Here is a 19,255-nt window from a genome sequence, read left to right on the forward strand (position 1 = left end):
TATTTTTGCTATAACTTTTGCCCTACCCCAGTTTCATCTACTTGCCTACAATTTCCACTTGTATTTTTAGTGAAACGCTGATCTGAAACTGCAAAATTCTCAATACACTCTTGAAAGGGGTTATAAAAAATAGTTAGGCTTTATCTATGTGAATTAAAAGGGGAAAAAAAAGTTATTGTTTTCAAATTTGAACACTGAACCTCTGAGCTCATCATGGTCTTAGTCTGTTCTCATTTAAATCAGTATCATTACTGCATCAAAAATGGCTCATCTTCATCTTTACTTGTAAGAAAAATCTAGTCAATGTAGTATTTAAATGCTTAAGAACTACAAGATGTTCTACATGTAAATATATTTGGGCACATGTGCTTTCTCATGGGAACACATTATACTACTAATCCTGTTGATATTGGATAGTATTCTTAAGACTTTTATTTCTAGACAAGAATTTGCTTTTTTTTTAATACACTTCCAGCAGGAACTGGAAAGCTAAATTATAAATATTTTACTTGATTAAGTCTCTCTTGTAAAACAGACATGAGAATGTATGTTGCTCTTATACATGATACCTTATCTGACAAAAATCTTTCTCTTAGGCAGTGTTTAAATCTCACAGCTTAATACCCTGCTTTTTTGTAGGGTCGTAAGAAAAACAGGTTCCAAAGTGATGTACTAATGCTGTGCAATTTCGGCTTCTAGGTAGATACTTCATTCATGTTTGTTTCTAATGCACATGCAGACAACAGTATTTCTTTAAAGTACACCTAGCATTTCAATACAAGTAGCTGTAACACTAATTAACTATTTATGATAGGATGTCTTAACAGGGCACTTAGGCTACTACTATTCAAATAGGTGAATTAGTAGTTGGCTAAAAAGGTGTTTGTTGCCTTTTAATAAAAGTCACTGGTCATCATTAATGTTGATAAATAGCTGGAATTATTATCTCGATGATGAGAAGAAGAAAGGTTCAGCCATTAGGATAGACCATGGAAAGACTATCCGAGTCATCATGTTTTCCCTCTCCCATGGTACTACTTTTGTGGTATTGACAACTCATCTTTGTGTCTCCATTTGCCATGTTAAAAATGGGCATAATAAAAGTTTTCTACTTTGGCATGATGGCGCTCAGAGGAGATAATAGTAAGGACTGAATCGTTACATCCTGCAAGGAGCACAGCTACTTGTACCTGGGATACTCTAGTCTAATGACTACCCAGAGTCACCTCCCGTGTAACCTCTTAAGTCCTTTCCACCTGTCCAGCTTGAAGTGATGGAATTACCAATGTGTTGGTGCTCCGTGATAATACTTATCTTTAACAGAGAGTGAGTATGGCTGTTTGTTACAATCTTTAAATTCCTGAAAACCTGACACAAATTCAAATGCAAATATAAAAAACTAATCCTTGTGACTAAGCTGCAATAGCCCCCCCTCCTCAACCAGATCCAAACCAGCCAGTTTGAAAGCTGAAACAAAGCCCTGCCTCCAGAAACTAACCACATTCACAATTCTCTCATTTTCATACACTCTGGAAAAATATGAACTATGCAACATGCTATGAAGGCCATAAAATTTGAGCTCTTCTGGATCAGGGGAGAGGAATCAGTTCCAAAAGCTTTGAGTTCCCACAAAGAACATCCTGTTAGCAGTTCCTCGCCCTTTTATACCAGCAAGGCCCCAGCTCAGTTGTTTTTACTGATCTAAATTGTGGCAATATGAGAGAGAGAGAGAGAGAAATTCTTTCACATATGTCAAGGCCAGCTGTGCGGTACCTTTCAGTCCTTTAAAAAAAAGGTGAGTTTTCAGGTGACCCTGCTGGTGACCTGAAAAGACCACCGTGACTTGGGTTCAGCAGGGGACGAGTCTCTGTTGCCCGTGAAATGCAGCTTCCAGTAAGGAGAGTAAAAGCAGCTACTGTAGTGATAAATGTACCTGCAGATAGCTGCATGGATTAACACAGCTCTAATTTATTCCACATTAAGAAAAAGGACTATAATGAGTTATTAATAAAGAAAGACTAAAAATGGGTTCAAATTCAATGGTTAATGCTCTGCATAATTTACTGTAATAATCCTTCTGACCAAATAATTAAAAAAAAAAAAAAAGAAAGGAAAAAAATGCTTCTGTCTTTTCCTATGAATGAAATAGATGCTAGTCTTCCCCCCCACCTACCCCCAAGGTTTTGTTTGATCTTTCTACTGTTTGGGCATGAGCAATGTCAGCATAAAGTGGAGTATCGGTGCTGGGGTTTGCTTCACCCCTGTTTATCTACTCCATATAAATATTTTCCTAAGCAAACATCTATGTTTCAGATGTCTTTAGTGTTGCATCTAATAGGTTGCATAAATCATTTGTGCTGGCATTAATGGGACAGTGGAATCGCAGCACAGGGGGCATCAAAGCAAAGGAAAATTCCATCACAGCTGGCTGAAAGCGGAGAGAAGAGGATCCACTGTGGTGACATCCAGGTCTGTTCCTGAATGGGGAGATCAGGGACAGCTGGGCAAAGGAGTGTCAGCGCTGGTGTAATTAACAGAGGCAGAATCATACTTTTTTGATAGGCTGCAATCCTCAGATAGTGAATGTACAGTGGTGCGTATTTGTAGAAAAATAGTACAGAACATGTAAGAGGGTAGTGATAAGGCAGCTTTCTTTTGGAAGGAGGGATTGTCTAAATACCTCTTGCTTTCCATAGCATCTGGCTCTTGGAGGACCCAGTATCCTGCTTCCTGCACAAGTCCATGGCAGTCTTCTGTAGAGGGGGTGCAATTACAGGTGCTGTCTGAGGGCAGTAATTCTCAAAAGTGCTCTAGAGTTCTGCATGAGCTGACTCCAAGCATCCAGTTCCCATTCCTCTTTCTTTCAAGATCTGTAAGGATATACGCCTGAATTAATTACCAACTTAGTAGATTTTTCAGTGGCAGAAAGTTCTTGTACATAGGTACTCCATTCAAGCAGTTTGGAAAATAGCATTTGCATGATCTAATACCCCATTTATTACAACTAGACCTCTTGGAAGAGATGCAGAGAATATGAGTGTTGCTGTGGAACTGCTCAAGACTTGCTTCTTTAACTGGCTATATTAGTTCATGATTTCATCTCGTACCTCTCTTCTTGGCCAGTCTTGCAGCTATCGCTGATGTCTGTCCAGCATTTGAACTGCAAAAAGCTTCCAATTTTCAGCAAAACACCCCCCACTCCGAAGCCTGAGCAAAGTCAATGGTGACTGTATTACAGTTTCTCCTTTGTGCTAAGTCAAAGCATGCGTATTCTGTTGCATATCTAACTCAAAGAGCTTCAGTTCAGGATGTAGTATGAGTGCTATTACTCTGGGATTTTTTTCAGTATTTTTGCCCATTGCCAGCCAAGACTGCCCTCATCAGGACCTGGCTACTTGGCTCATTATTTTCCCCCATTTCACAGAATTCTACTATTTCAGTCTGTGTAGTCTTTGTTTCTCTAGGAAATTGCAAATGAGCACTAATTGTGTGAGCTTTTTGAATATTATTAAATTTCTTATGAATAATACATCTAAAATATGTGCTTTTATTGCAGCCTTCTACATAACAGTGTTGAAATATAGTCTGGAATGGTATTGTCTTCCCTGGAAGTATTGTGTAGTCATTAATATCTTGATCGGATATTTGACAAAATCTGGCTTCTGGGTAGCTGCTGCCGTAACTTGGCCTGTGTTGGCAGTGGATCTTGTAAACAAGGTGAGGAGAGTTAAGGTTAGTCGATATTAGCAAAGATCCAAGGTGAAAAAAAGCATGATATGAGATTACTACGTATCACTGTACTTTCTAAGCCAACTCAGAAGAGGGTTCTTTGTGTAGCGATGTTAAGAACGAAGTTGGAGATACCATTCCCACAAACATTTTAAAGGAGTTCCATGTTCCAGCAGAGGGTAATTAAAAAAAAAAAAAATTGGTAATAATTTTTAAAAGTCCAGTTCTTTTTCTAAAGACAGAGGCACTAACTTAAGTTTGATTACCAGCTGCAAATGGGATTTTCTATTTTGAATGAGTACATTTCTATCTGCGTATTTGGTAGGCATCTAGTTGTTCTGGCTCTCTACAGTATTTCAGAAATTAACGGCGAGTAATATGAATGCTGTATTTTCTATCTATTATTTGATAGCTTTATGTGACAGCTGTGATGCCTAACACAATGCACCTGATTCTGCATCCGGTCAGATCAGGCTACAACTCCAGAGGCTTCACTGGGAGCGGACTCGATTATGAATAGTCCAGTGGGGCGTTTTGAAGTAAGCCGAGCTTAGTGCATTCACGCCCAGACAGACGTGAAGAAGCCGCCTCTCCTACGGCGGTAGATGAAGGGGGAGGTGTTCCTCTTCCAATTAAAGCCCGGGCGGTGCGTGGTGAGCGGGCCGCTCTACCACCTGTGCGCCCACACCTGCGCTGCGGTCCGGGCCCCGGTTCGAAGAGGGCAAACGCGGCGCCGGTGCCGGGGGACGGACGCGAGGCGCGCGTGTCCCAGCGCCCGAATCCGCCGCCTGCTGAAAACGCCGGCTTCACCTCGGCTCCGTAGAGACTTCGGTGGCAGTTTGTGCGGGAAGGAGCGCTGCAGGCAAAGTTCATTTTCTGTCGGGGAAAACCTCTGCCTTGCCGTAAATCCCTGCCAGCCGCACCGCCCCGAAGCGGCCGCGTCCCCCCGCCCGCCCGCCCGCCGCGTAACGCGCCGTAGCCGGGCCGTACAACCGAAGAGAGCTGCAGGAGCGCCTCTGCCCTCCGCCCTCCCCGGCGAGGATCCTTCTGCCTTCCCCCGGAGATCCCGACCTCCAGCCGTAAGCGCTCGCGGCCGTTCCGCGGCCGACCCACCGCCGCGGCCCCGAAAGGGTTACGCGGTGCCAGGCCCGGCCCCCGCTCCTCGCCGGGGAGTAAACACCGCCGCCTCAGCCTATCGCGGCGGCCGGCTGCGCGGGGCCGGGGGCGAGCGGGGCTCCGCCGCAGACGGGGCCGGGCGGCGGAGCGGAGCGAGCGCGGCGCGGAGCGGAGCGGAAGGCAACGCCGAGGTGCGGGGCGGGGCGGCGGCTGCGCGGGGCGGGGGCGGGCGCGAAGAGGCAGCGCTGCCCGCCCGGCCCCCCCCGCCGCCGCGGCGGCGGCGGCGCGGGTCGGGGGCCGGGGGCGGCGCTGGCTCATTCCGCAGCTCGGGCAGCCCCTGCGAGGAGGCGGCGGGGAGCCGGGGAGCGCGAGTCCCGCGTTTGTAGCGTTGCTAAGCCGAGAGGTAACCGCTTTTCTCCTGTTTCTTGCCTTGCCGCTAAAAGAGCGGGACCCGGTGCCTGGCCGGGATGCGGTAGGATAGATTTGCGAAACGGGAGGTGTAAGGAATGAGAAGTTTTTGCATCCTTTGCCTTTGAGGTGTTGCATCTCGCTGCGGAGTGTAAGCCTTTGAGCTCCCTCGCCTAACTCTGTTATGCTTGTGTAATGGGAAAAGTATAAAGTACTTCTAATTATTATGCTTCCTAGGGGCTACGATACCTGCTCTGCTGGGGGAGGGGGGGGAGAGATTGTGCTAGTTCAAAAGTCTAGAAAGGAAAAGGTAACTTTACAACAGTGCAAATTATGCAAATAAAAGTATGGGAAAAAAAATACCAGCCTAGGTTCATTTCTAAAGGATTGGAAAAGCCTTCATTTAAAGCTTAGTGTAATCTTTGACATTTACGTGGGCACCTGGAAAAGAAAAAAAAAAACAAACCCTAAAGCAAAGCTGTGGTATGGAAGTATAGTGCTGCTGTGAGCAGCCACATTTCTGTCTGCTGCTCGTTTAAAGTGCTAGCTCCTTTTTTTGTATGTCTAATAAATGATAGGTATGGAATATACAGCTGTGTCACAAAGTGATTCTGTATTCTCAAAGCTTAATATAATCAAATTCATTGCCTAAAGATGGTGTAGTTGAAGATTTGATCCTTTTTCACTGAAGTGGAAATACTTTCAGTAATTGAAAGCAGATTCACGTCTGGAGTTGTACAAGCCAAGGTTTTCATATTTAAAATAAACCTTTTGTTCCCCAGCTTTAAATATTTCAGCAAGCCATCCGGAGACCTCTGTTTGTTAATTGCTAGAGTAGACTTTAAGGAAGGATTGGGGGTGGGGGGGGAACAAAAAAAAACTGAGAAAGGGATGTCAGCAATTAAATTTACTTAAAATTATAATGTCTGTGTTCTAGTGCATGAACATAGCGTTGCAGCTTTTGTGTCCACTATGTTTTAGTTTTCCTGTTAATTCACGTGAATCTGAACTGCCCATCTGTCTGTAGAGTGTTTTGTTTTGTTTTAAACCATCTTAGCTTATGTTCACTTGCTTAGCCTATATGCCTTTTTTTAACTGTTGATTAAACAAAAAATCTGAACTTTGACGATTTGGGGGAATACTGATCTGCTCCAGTAAACAAACCTGACACTCTGCGGTGGTAGCTCCCCTTTGTTAACTTTGTGCCCATTTTCTGGCCGTTACTGCGGAAAGCTCTCAGAAACCTTGCCTTCCGATATTTCAGCGATGGGGAGAGAAACTTCGGATGTGAACTACCAAACCCTCAGACAAAGACCGAGCTGCTCTCGATCTGTTTGTTACCAGCTTTGAAGGTAGAGAACAATGGAGGGAGAGGAAGGGAAGCACCTTCTCTCCTAAGCTCTCTGATCTGCAGAGTAAATTCACTAAAAATGTGTGGAAAAGTTACTGAAGATGGCAAGAGTCCCCTCTCCATTAGGAAGCGTATTAATTGCTTAATAGACATAAGGATCTGATTGCCTGATGTTAAATACAGGCTATCATTAAGATAAGAATTTGTACATTTGCATAATGGTACTAAATAGGCCAGGTTTATTTCCCTGAACTTCTTGGTGGTGTGCACATAGCCAATGTAGGTCACTTCTTCCCTCTTTTCTTTTGAAAGGTAAATCTTTTAATATATCCTCAGTAAGTTCAGGTGGAAGTATTTGAGTAAAACCTGGGAAGGGGAAAGTGTTCAAACCAGATCAGAAAAACTTAGCTTACCTTTTTTTCTTTTTTTCATCCATCAGATTGGGGCTCAAAACTGTCAAGCAGCTCAGTAACTACAAACGAGATGTTACAAGATTTTTTGATTAATTGCTCTGCGACTCTATGTGGAGAATGGCCTTATATATGTCACAGTATAGGGGTTTTTTTTTTTCTTTCAAGGAGTTGTAAAAAGGCTATGTTACAATTTAGCAAGAAAGCTACAACAGCAGAACCTTTACAAAAACATTTAGTGTTTAGATGGCTTTGGCTTACTTGTCATTTTTACTTTCTAACCTTTTTGCAATAGAATTGAGAACATGTGAAGTAATACATTCCATGCAGTATGGGATACTTTTTTTTTTTCTTTTGAAAAAAGCAGCTGATATGGTAGCGCTCTAAAAAATTGATAACTGATGCTATTAAAAAAAAAAAAAAGTAAAATGTCATGTCAGGTATGTGTTCATTTTAAAGGCCCACAACAAGAATGCTGCTAAGCACCCATCAGTATATGCTGCATACCAACCCAACTTAAAGAATTTGTCTTGAGCTGTATTCTTGCACTTCTTATGTCTTCTATGAAGATTTAAAATGACTTGTCAAGTTACTGAAATTATCTGATAAGCAATTATGAGATTAGACCTTACAACTTTTCTTTCTGTAACTTGTTTTGCATCCCAATTCACTTGTTGAACTAAACAAGGAAAAATGAAAGGTCATAATATGTATGTTTTGTACAGTGTAGGCATTTGAGCAGTGATAGCAGAAAATAATACTGGACCGTATTGTTTTCCAAATGAGAAAAGATGTTAGCTTTCGTATCTTTTCTGCATGTCTACAAAGATCTTATTGGTGTTTTTTTCATTCTGAATATGGCTATAGGATTCACTCTGTGTGGATTTGAAAGACTTTCTCAAGAAGTAGTTACAGATTAGTGCATTTCAGAATAGTGAGAGGGCTTCTGTATGTTCAGTGATGTATAGAGAGATGATGCTGTGAGCTGGCGAACTCACTAACAGTTTGAAGATGTATACATCTTTTAGGTTTGAACACTTGGAAGATTTTTATATGGAATAAGGAATCAGGATCAAATAAAGTAACTGTACTAATAAAATGCTTCTGTCATTTTCCAACTTAAGTTAAGCTTTCTAAATGATAGGGATAAATGGAAAAAATGGCACTTGTGTTCCTTTAGAAAGCTTCACCCATGTTAAACTCTGAACAGAGTAAGTAGGTGGCTGAAATATTCTGAATGAATGGAAAATAATCATTCACCTTCTTTGCCCAAGATTGAAAGAATCCAAAGTGCAATTATACAGGAAAACTTCAGAACTCACTGGGGGTAACAATAAGGTACATAGTCTTCTTTTGGGACTGGCTAGGGCAACCATTTATCCAAACTTGAACTGGAAATAATTGTTTCATGTAGACTGCTATGAAATAGATGGTTTATGAAGCAAGTCCTTTAAATGTAAGAAAGTGGTAGCCTTCTCATATCTGGAGACAGTATATCATTCTAGTGGGAGCTACATGGGAAACAAAACAGAGGGTTACAATTTTGAGACCTAGCTCAGAGTGAAAGGCTTGTTTATGACTTGTTATATACAGCAGAAAGGATTTTGCATAGCAATAGTGTATGAGTCATTGCAAACTTGAGGTATTTCATGTGGTAATCGGTGATGGTAGAAGCACTGATTTTTCTGCTGGGTAGTAGAAGGTATCTTTACAGGTTTAAATTCTGGTGTATTCAGAATTCAACAGTTGAGTCTGGATTAAGAAGTGTAACAGCAAAAGACTTAGCCAAATACCTGAATGCTTTGAAATTTGGACAAACTATGTGAACAACTCAAAGTAATAGTGGCCTGACAAAACGGCAAAGGTAGATAACTGTTGTCATTTCTGAAGGTCTGTGTTTGGTAGAACTCTGATTAAATAAGTGTAACAGGTTTTCTGCATACTGTATTTTCTGTGACAAAGGAACAACAATTTTTGCAGTAGCAGTAAGCTCATATGTCTAGTATCACATCAACAGTGAGTTATGTGTTTTTATCTTTCTGATACAACTTGTTGTTCTGCTTCTTTTTGGCTCTTGTAGAGGATTCAGACCTATACAACAATATCTCTAACATGCTTAAAAGAAAAATATTTAGAAGAAAAAAAGATTAATCTAAAATAACATCTCTTGCATGCAAGTACAAAATGAACACCCAACTGCTTTGCCTGGTTTTTTATTCTTTTTATCCTATTTCAGTTGTTATTAGTCCAAGTGCTATTGACATGGTTTTTTGGAGGTTTTTTTTTTCTTGGTATGAAGAAGAATTAGTGTCCTGGAGAATGCCTTGGGATGCAAGAGTATATATGAATAAAAATTAAAGAAGAAAGTAACTGCTGTTATAGAATGGTATTATTTGGTCATTTTTCATCATTGTATAAATCATGAGAAAGCATTACCTTGAGCTTCCAAACTGTCATAACTGCCAAACTAATTTTTGAATTACTTTAATTTGCATCTGTATATAGTTGCTGACCATACAGAAAGGAAAAAAATGAACGGAAATACTTTTATTAGAGCAGCTCTTCATTTAATCATGTAGACCTGCTTTTTCGTAAAACATTATTGTACCCATGTATGAAATATAGCCAGTTCCAAATCTGCAGAAATTTCAGAGTTGTTAATTTTTGCAGAACATTTTTCCTCTTTAGTGAGAAACTGCGTTAAAGACTAGACCGTTGTTCAGGGAGTTGTAGAAAGTAGCCTGGAAAGCCTTTTATGTTCTTTCTTTTAAATAAAACAGAATTGCCTTATGTAACAAAGTTAACTTTGTTAACCTTTTATAATTATTTAACCATTATTTCATTTTACCCCCTGCTTAAACATTGTACATTAATGCAATAGACACCTGGCTGTGCTCTTAAAAGTTTATTTGTCTTTCAATTCCTGTGATAGTAGGGGGCAGTATATCTCCTTAATTATCTTTGTTCAGGGAAATGTTGAAAGGCCAGGGTAGTTAAACAAGGCCATTTGGATTTGCAATAAGGTCGAAGTCAGATGCAAGGAAAGTGGTTAAATGCATTATCATCTTATTGAGCACATCATCAGTAAAGTGACCTTGATGGAGGTGGAAAAAGCCATTTGGCTATTTTATGACAGCTACCTCTCTGCTGGCTTTATCCCTGCCAGAGAGTACTTCAAATAGCTTTATCACAGTCTCCTCTTGTTGCTTTGAAATCTGATTTTTCTTAATTACAGATAACGAGTTAGAGGCTGAACATTGAAATGAACTTTTCTAATAATGGCAAATTTTAGTACTTAAGAGTTTATCCTTTGGCTTGGGAGATACAGAAATATCTCTAAAGAACAGTTTAAAATGTAGTAGAACAAAAGCTTACAGGAGTAGAAAACAATGATTATGATTAAGAGATCCTTAAAGGCAGGTATATAATAGTCAACATTAAGGTCACCTTAATATTCAATTTAGAGATATTTCTGTGAGGACAGGCAGGCCCATTTCCAGCCTTAGCAGCAGGAACACTTATTTGTTTTAACATGTGTGTATTTACATTTTTATAAAGATGCTCAAACCATGGAAGGCCTGTGGCTAAGCTGGAAACAAATAGTTTAGAAAATGTATAACTAATGCTTCAATTCCTATGTCACTTATGTTTTGTAATGGCAGTCAATACTGGTGCCTTAAAAGCTTACAAAAGTAAAATTTCAGCTATTGCACGTTAATTTAAGTATTTAATCAAAGTAGTCTCAACTGTCTATCTTCCCCTCCCCCCTTTTAAACTGTCTTTTCTCATTCAAAAGTGGTTTCTTTGGTGTAAAACTACACTGATTTGGAACAAACAGCGTCATTTAAAATTTCTAGCTTTGAAAAGACCTCAGTGCTAGCTGTACTTTTTATAGTGCTCTCTGTACAGGCATTGGCATAATTATTAAGGGAATTTTAAAACAAATGTACAAAATAACAAGGGAAGACGATAACAGGAAAACTGGATCCAAATTTGAGCACCTTAAGATATAGGTTAATTGGCTGAAACTCACAGCAGAGCATTAAAAATGATTAGAGGCTAGAGGGAATGATTTATAAGAAAAGATGAAAAGAAGGAAAAAAAATATAGCATAGTCACATGACAGATCTGCATTGATGGGGGAACCATCTGCAAGATTTTTAAAGACCATGTGGACTGAGGTGGTATATCTAGATGCAATAAAATGAAATTATAGACCAGAAAAGTATCAGCTGCATATCAAAACACATTTTGTAATGGTAACATCCTGGAGGTTATGGAAAATATCTCAGCACAATTGATAGAAGTCCCATTTTTTGAAAGAACAAATATTACTTGTTTTATGGCGGAGTGTGAAGTGTGGCTTTTATACCTTTTGTTCCTAAGTTTTGATTAAATGTTCCCATTTTGAAGGTAGATGTATTTAACTTCTACTTTGCAACTGATGATCTCTTACTCTTCAACATGTAGGTAATCTCCCAAGAAGAGCATGGGGTTCTTCTTCCCATCATCATTTCTGTCTTTGGAGCTGGAAAGCATCTGATAGTTGTGTCTCCTCACAACCTTTATAGCAGTAAGAAAGTGCATTTACCCCTGGGTACATGGGGTAAAGTACTCTTCTGAGACCTTTTACTTCATTCTGTTAGGATTTTAGTCGCCAGCTGCTAGCAATGTTTTGGTGTGGTCCTTAGCCCTGAGTTGTAGAGTTAGCATGTGTACTCGGCATGAAGCATCATTCAGATGGAGAGAGAATCTCCCTTTTCACTCATGCGAAGTTCCCCTTGTTCCTCACAGACTTGCCCTATTGATCTACTTGCCTATGTGATGGAGGTGCCCTTCACCTTTGTGGTATAAAGAGTTTTCTTACATTTTCTTTCTGATTAATTATTCTTGCTTCCTCCTCAGCACTTTCCTGGTACTTATCAATCGTGTTCTGCCATAAAGCAGGAGGATTATCTGTATGTGTTTCCATGTGCCCATCCAGAAGACAAGCCTTTTGAAGGCAGATACGTAGTCAGATATTGAAAATGTAATTCTGCCTTCTCTCTCTCTTGAACTCACTTGCACCAGATGTGTCCAGGAAGGTCACCACACAGATATGCCTGTACTTTCTGTTGTAATGATACTGAATCTTAAGACATCACCCATCAACCAAGAGACAAGTAGTGAGCTGATGGATCGTGTACTGAAGAGGATCTCACTGTTCCTTGACAAGTGTGCCAAAAGCACTGTCAATATTTGAGTCTTTTTTCATAGTCTAGAAGTACCTCAAAGAATTTTTCTTTTCCTTCCCTGTGTTCCTTTTCTTTTGCTCCTCAGTTGATGATTTTGGCTTATGGAGCCGGGCACGTATTTCATAGCCAGGAGAGTTTCTTTTTAACAGCTGTCCTTTCTCCAAAACATACAGTAAGGTTCATGACATTAAATAGGCATCTTCAGAGCATTTCAAATAGTCTTATTCTGCAAACCCCGCTACTCCTCATTTGTGTGAGATCCCAGTATTTACCACTCTCTTTTTCCCTTGAGGTCAAGGAATCTCAAACAGGCTTTTCAGACATTCGGTTCCTCTCTGGATGTAAACCGTTCTCCCCAGATGATTTTTTCTATCAGTGGAATTTGGATAGTATTTCCAGTTATTCTTCAGCAGCTCTGCCAGCTTTTCACAGAAGAGACGTGTGTATTATTTATCAGTTCTCTTTTTCATTCCTGCCCTCCAGCTTTTACATTACCCCCTCATCCTAGTCCTTTCTACCTAATCCTAATTTACTGCTGATCAGAGCCATGGCAGCAGAACCAGTTACATGAGGTGAAAAAAAGAATAAAAATAAAAACCTACATCAGACAAAGTTATGTTTTTGCCTTTGAGGTAATTGGTTTTGCTTGCAGTGATCTCGGTGAAACCGGCTAGAGCTGAGCATTCTTCATCTCGCTTGTATATTGCCTGCCTTTGTTTCCTGTAGCACGACTGTACCCCATAAAATAACGGGTAACAAACTGGTCTGAGTGTTTGGTTTCTCTCTGCAGCACAGAGCAGGGCTTGACCTAGAATCTGTCCTTTGATTTTTAATTATTATTATTATTTTCCTGTCTTTTTGCATGCAGTTTTGTACGTGGGTGGAGTTCCCCTGTGTGCTCTTGTGCCAAATGTGGTCAGTATTAAACTCATATGTGATAAAACTACATGGGGGTCTTTACTAACAAATATGAAAATGTACTGTGGGTCCTATTTTAGCAGACTGTGAATTACTATAGTTCCATGGAAGTAGGTTTACTGGGTATAGTCTGTATAGAAATTTTAACCTTTATTAACGTAATTTGTAGACTGAGCTGTGTTAGTCTGAAACAGCATATGCATGCCAGTGTGTAGGTTTGCATTTTGGCCAAGGGAAGGAGTCCTCTACACTCATCTGGCTGGTGTTCCACTTGTGTTCATGGCTAGAACACAGCAACTGTTTAATGTTACACCTGATTGCTGCCAGAAACTGTTAAAAAGTCTCCTAAAATTCAGTAGGTAAAAGGCTGTGGATGTTGATAAATCCAGAAGCCTGGCAAAGCCGTAATGTTTCAGAAGCACTGGAAAGTATCAGTTCTGTCTGCCTGCTGAGAACTGCTTGCAGCTGTAGGGTGGTGTGCTGCTGGCTAGCAGCTATAGCCACAAGGCGTTCCCTCCTTTCTCAGGTTTCCCAAATTCTGCGATGTGGTGGAAGAGGGCAGTGAAAAGGGAGACAAGAGACCAGCCAGGTGCCTTTCTTTTTCACTGTAGAAAGTAAAATTAGATTGTAGAGGAAGAGAGACGGATGCATAGTCTTTGTCTACACTAACAAAGGGAACAAGCCAAGGTCCATTTTCTGACTGTCATGGCACAAGCATCACTGGTGTGCACATGCCCCTCACCAACAGCCTGGGCACCTAACACATGGGACCTGTTGGGAGCAGTCCCTGGTCCATACCCTCCCCTGAATTGGGTGGGTGTTATCTGGGAGAGCACTGGTTGTCAGAGCCCAAAATTAAGGCAGGAAAAACACTATCAATAACAAGGTATTGATGATTGTATGCCAGTGCTTGCACTCAAGCTTGCACTAAACTGCTCCTGTTGAGTTAGTACAGATGTAAGCATTTGGCCTCAGGCTCATGGTAGGGATAAGAGGGAAAGAGTAAAACAAATGCCGTTGCGGGGACACACCTGTCTGCTCTAAAGAAATTTGTGTTTGACAGAAACCATTAACACTTTCCAGCATAACAGTGCAAACTGAAGAACAAATTCACCCGGCATGTCTGTCTCAGAATATTTTTCACACACCATCCCAGTTAGATCTGGGCTTCTTTGTTCTTTTCCTCTCCCTGGTGATTTGTGTATAGGGCTGTTGGGCTGAAACCCTTTTCAGTGTGGTCCTGGCAGACCTGGAACAGATGTCCTTCTTTTCTTAAAAAGTAGCCATTATCTCCACTTTACTAACTCTTGATTCCACAGATTTCACTTCCAGCTCTAGGGACATCCAAATTATGCTTTTTTTTCCAGGTTTCTTTGTCATATAGCTCTTAATTTAGGATAATGAGGGGGTTTTTTATTGTTTAAAAAAAAAAACCAAACGAAAACCACACAAGAATATGAAATGTCAGTTCCCATTCAGCACTCAGCCTAGTTGAGTGGCTGCATGTGTAACTACCTTGCGTGTACCAGTTCTTGCCAGATTTGTTGCTCCTTTATCAATGAAATCAGCCTGAAAAAAGTTCAGCTCTGCCTCATTTTCATATACAGTTCCACATTTTTTGAGACACTTAAAGATATTGTAGCTCATATTAGTTGTCACACTTCATTTCTTAAGTGAGATGATTAAGCAGCAAGGAGTGTTTTGATGTGTTTTCTGCTGGGTGTAGATGTATGTAATATATTTTTTTAGTTCATAGAAACGAGTTTTTCCCTTAAACACACACCATCCTAAAAGTCATAAACCTCTGTACCATGATATTCCTATTGCTGCCATCGCATTTTAAGTTGGTTGAAAAATTTATAACTACTCCTTTTTGCCTACCCATCTGAAGAGCCTAAAGAAATGCACTCAACTCTGTTCTAAGTCAATTACAACTCACACTAAATAAATTGATTCAATATCTCTCTGTGGCAGAGGAATGACCTAGCTAGCTTTTGTTTTGGATGGAACTACATCTCCTTTTATAAAGCCACCATTGCTGTTTAAAGAAAATTATTAACACACAAGCATGGAAGCAAAATTTTTGTAAAATAGTGGACTCTGCCAGCTGAGCTATTAATCAGTCGTTTACGGCTCTCCTTTTCATTCAAATGCTGCGCGTAATTCTGCAGACAGACCTTCTACCTTTGTCACTGATAACTCTGGTTAGCTCTTCTCTGCCTCAGTAGGATTAAAATAGACCAGAAAGAGAAAATACTTGTTTACTTTTCACAGCCAAACAGGTAATAGGCAAGTCACTGTCACTGTGGCCAGCCTTTAAGATGTGTCATGCTTTGAGGTGACACAGGCTATTTTCTGTGAGGCAGATGGGTATGTGCTTGTGCAGTTGATGTGCCTTCTGTCCAGACAGGCTGGCATTTTCAAAAGAAGCTCCCGTGGTAAAAGTATCACTGAATTTGTGGAAGGAGAGTTAGCTTATGGGTCAGATCAATTAGGAAAATGTACCAATAGCAATAATAATATACACTTTTCTCTGAAATACCTGAGTTTTGCAAGTATCCATAATGCACTTATTAAAGCAGATTTTATGAAGTTGCTGTGCTCTTCCACATGGCGAACTTGCTTCATTCCTCTATATGTAGTGTAAGTTGATGAGCTGATGCAGGGAACATGATAACCCTGTCAAAGACGAACCAAAGCTTCATCTATAATAAAATGCATAGAAAATTTTAGAATGTAATATTGATGGTATATACAGTGTTTGTAGAATCAGTGTAATTACATATGGGTGGTATAAGCAAACTGGTTTCAAATCAACATGTATAAAATTTATGTATGTTTTAACTGCATATACTTGTTTTTCTGATATTTTATTCTTGTAATTTCCTGAGTCGTGCAAAACAGAAGACCATGAAAGATACTACTGCTAGTTTCCAATAACTTCAGATAGCCATACTTCAAATCTCCACTCTTGTGAGCTATTGTGTGTCTATTAACAGAAAACCTGAAAGTAATTTAGATGCAGTCTCATAAGATAGGAGTCATTACGTCATTCAGGCTACACCTAGTGTTTCGGTGAGCTTAATGAACTCACTTTCAGAGACAAAAAGTGATGGATGTTATTAGAACATATTATATACGTGTTTGAACTTTGAGGGTATGTTAGAGTTATTTGAGGAATGTGTAGTTAGGCTTTGTCATAATGCTTGTGTATTAAGAGACAGCTTAAGTTCCCTGTGCAACCCGAACTCAACAAAGAAACCTGTTGGAGGTCACAGATGCGATCTGAAGTCTGAATGTGTGGAGTTTCTCGCTCCTATTGCAAAATTTGGATCAATGCCCCCCAGAAGTATTCCAAGATAGTGTGAGCTAGTTAGTTGAGAGCATTCATCTCTATTGTACTCGGATGTCTATGCAAAGACACACCAGTGTCCCCAGTTCCACGCCGGCTCAGAGCTACCTAAGAAGGCACAGGGCCAGCATAGCTCTGGTGCAGTTCAGGTTGGAAACCACTAATCCAGACTGTTAGACTGACACATTAAATATTAAAATAAAATATTATAAATTGAAATATTATTAGCATTTATTAAAATAGTTTAGACTCTTAAAATTAACAAGCTGGAAGGAATCTGAAGCTTTTTACCCTGCTCCCCCCCGCCTTTTCAGAGGCAATTTGTATGCAAGCTGACTAGTATACCAAATTTCAGCCAGATGTGAATTAGAACTGCTAAGTTACAAATGCTTGAGAAACAGAGTGCATAGTGGAAATGACAGCTCCAGCACAGGGATGCCAGGAGCTGCTGTAATAACTTAATATTTAAAATGCAATAAAATCAGAAATAAGCACGTTTAGATTTTCATTTTTCAGAAGGAGATTATGACTAAGACGCATTGCTTCTGTAGACAAATTTCCTGCAATTTTTACAGCTACAGCACTAGCAGGTCTTCACATGCCTGCAAGAGTAAATAGTTTTTAAAGAAGTAATGTATTTGAAACTAGCAATCAGCTTTTTGCCTTTTTTTATATCTTTGTTACAAACATCTGTAAACTTTGAAGTGCTGTCTGCTGGAGTAGAGTTCCCTGAAAGAGACATATTGTTTGTGTTTAATGTGTCTGATACCTTGCTTGGTCCTTCTCAGGTCTCTTAAAATTCTAAGGTAACAAAATGTTCATTTATTTTATGGGTTATGCTGATGTTAATTGCAGGTACCATTCAGATGGTTGTCATTTGAGGATTATCCTTTTCATTCTATGAAAGCCTTGAGAAAGGGGGAAAAGCCATTTACTGAGAGAGTTGTTACTGTTGTTCTGAGGCCTCTTCTGTCTTTCATACTTCATAATTGATCGCAAGCACTGATGCATTTATTTTTTTTCTGTCATGAAACACTCTTGAAGGAAGGATTTAGAAGGCAGTTTTGCAAGAAGCAGGATAATGGGAATATTTTAAACTTCATTCACATAAAGGAAAAGGATGTTTCGAGTTATTTTCTTTGTAACATGTGAATAATAAAATACTACCAACACTATTAGGCAGCAGACTACAAGCTAATCTTATTGGATAGCAACAGGTTACAAGCGTGGCTACGTTTCAAATCACAAATAGGTATAATACTTATGACAATAAATGTAGTAAAAGCAGTAGTCCTTGCCACCCCTTAGAGAATATTGAACAGTTTAACCCCAAGAGACTTAGAAATCCAAATATAATGGGATATGCCTGATCCTGGTAAGGCACATTCCTCCTGTATTTCCAAGCAAAATTTAAATATAATCTGAGTAGTGGTTTTCACGCTTGTCTGTGACTGATGTTAAAACTTGCATCTTACATGTTCACATGTTAAAACTCATATCTGTAGCTAATAAAATAAATAATCTTTGATAATATGAGTGGAAAATGGATAATAACATTCTGTTCATTAGTAATGAACAGAATTTAAATGTGTGGGTCTCCAAGGACGAGAAAAATGTTCTCCTTTCATAATTTCTAAAAGGCGTTTTCTGTAATGCCAAAATTCCTGCATGAATAGGTGTAAAAAACTTGACTAGTCAGAAAGTCAGACTAAGTCAGCTGAAATATTTTGAGTAGACAATATTCTTCTTCATGCTGTAGAGCTGTGAGAGGAACTGCAGACACTGGATTCCTGAATATAGCATAAAATAATCTTAAAATTGTTGAAGAATCTGTGGTTTACTTGCCTGTGTAAATTGAGATCAATACTGTAAAATGATGCATTTGGTAGTATGTGGAGTAACAGCATTTTGATTACAAACTTAAAGTTTGTAAATACCAAAAATATGTTAAAACTGTGGCACTTTTTTTAACTGTAAAAGATCCTAACTGGCTATTGCAGATAGATTTCCAGAATGAAACAGTGGATTGCTTCTTTTGAGAGGTTGCAAGTTTAGAATTATTGCATAAAACATGTTAAGGATATAAGGAAAAAATCCGTAAGCTGTTTGCTGTCACTTCTGGTAGACCATAGCTCTTACAGGAGCACACATTATGAGCTTACTTTTCCCAAAATGTTTGTCAGCAGAGGTGTATCAGCAAGGCCTACTGCCTCTTCACAGTGGTAGAATCATCTATTATTTCAGTGAAAGAATTTTTGCTTCCATAGTTTTAACTGAGTTCTGCTTCTGCTGCTGATTATATAATTGTATCTATGGTAGAACATTTACTGGCATAAATGTATTTATTTTGAGGTGTCATTACCTTTTTTCCCCATTTCTATTAGGAAAACTAGTCTACCATCACATGCGTGCTCATCTGTTTCTTGCCGGTTTTATAACAATCTCCAAGTGGTAAATATTTTGCCAACTATTTCACATTATTATTTTCTCTGGGAACTTTGTGGGGGTATTTTAAACCAAGAAAAAAACCTAATCCACTACACAAAGAAAATACTGACAGTGACCACACACACAAACCTTGTCAATTAAACCAAAGAAGTATTATGCTATCTTCCTTAAATGTAGTGAGTTTGCTACAGGGGTCATCACTCCTCACACTCTTCCCCTGCTCCAGTGTGGGGTCCCTCCCACAGGTGACAGTTCTTCATGAACTTCTCCAACGTGGGTCCTTCCCACG

The 19,255-nt window shown here is 39.7% G+C and overlaps 1 protein-coding gene across 22 annotated transcripts in view; it reads left to right on the forward strand.

Moving 5' to 3' along the window:
- TENM3 (teneurin transmembrane protein 3) overlaps nucleotides 1–19,255 on the forward strand; it is a 485,679-nt gene that overhangs the window by 236,709 nt on the left and 229,715 nt on the right. For 2 of the 22 annotated variants that reach the window (XM_069787646.1, XM_069787692.1), the window contains exon 1: nucleotides 5,010–5,036. The exons of 18 other annotated variants lie outside the window; for them this stretch is intronic. The gene's annotated coding sequence lies outside the window, so the exon portion shown is untranslated. Of the gene's footprint in view, nucleotides 1–5,009; nucleotides 5,037–5,122; nucleotides 5,249–19,255 lie in introns of those variants that run through there. 2 more of the 22 variants (XM_069787636.1, XM_069787701.1) reach the window with 2 other exon arrangements.

The sequence above is a fragment of the Haliaeetus albicilla genome, chromosome 1 (assembly GCF_947461875.1).
Source record: "Haliaeetus albicilla chromosome 1, bHalAlb1.1, whole genome shotgun sequence".
Taxonomy (NCBI): domain Eukaryota; kingdom Metazoa; phylum Chordata; class Aves; order Accipitriformes; family Accipitridae; genus Haliaeetus; species Haliaeetus albicilla.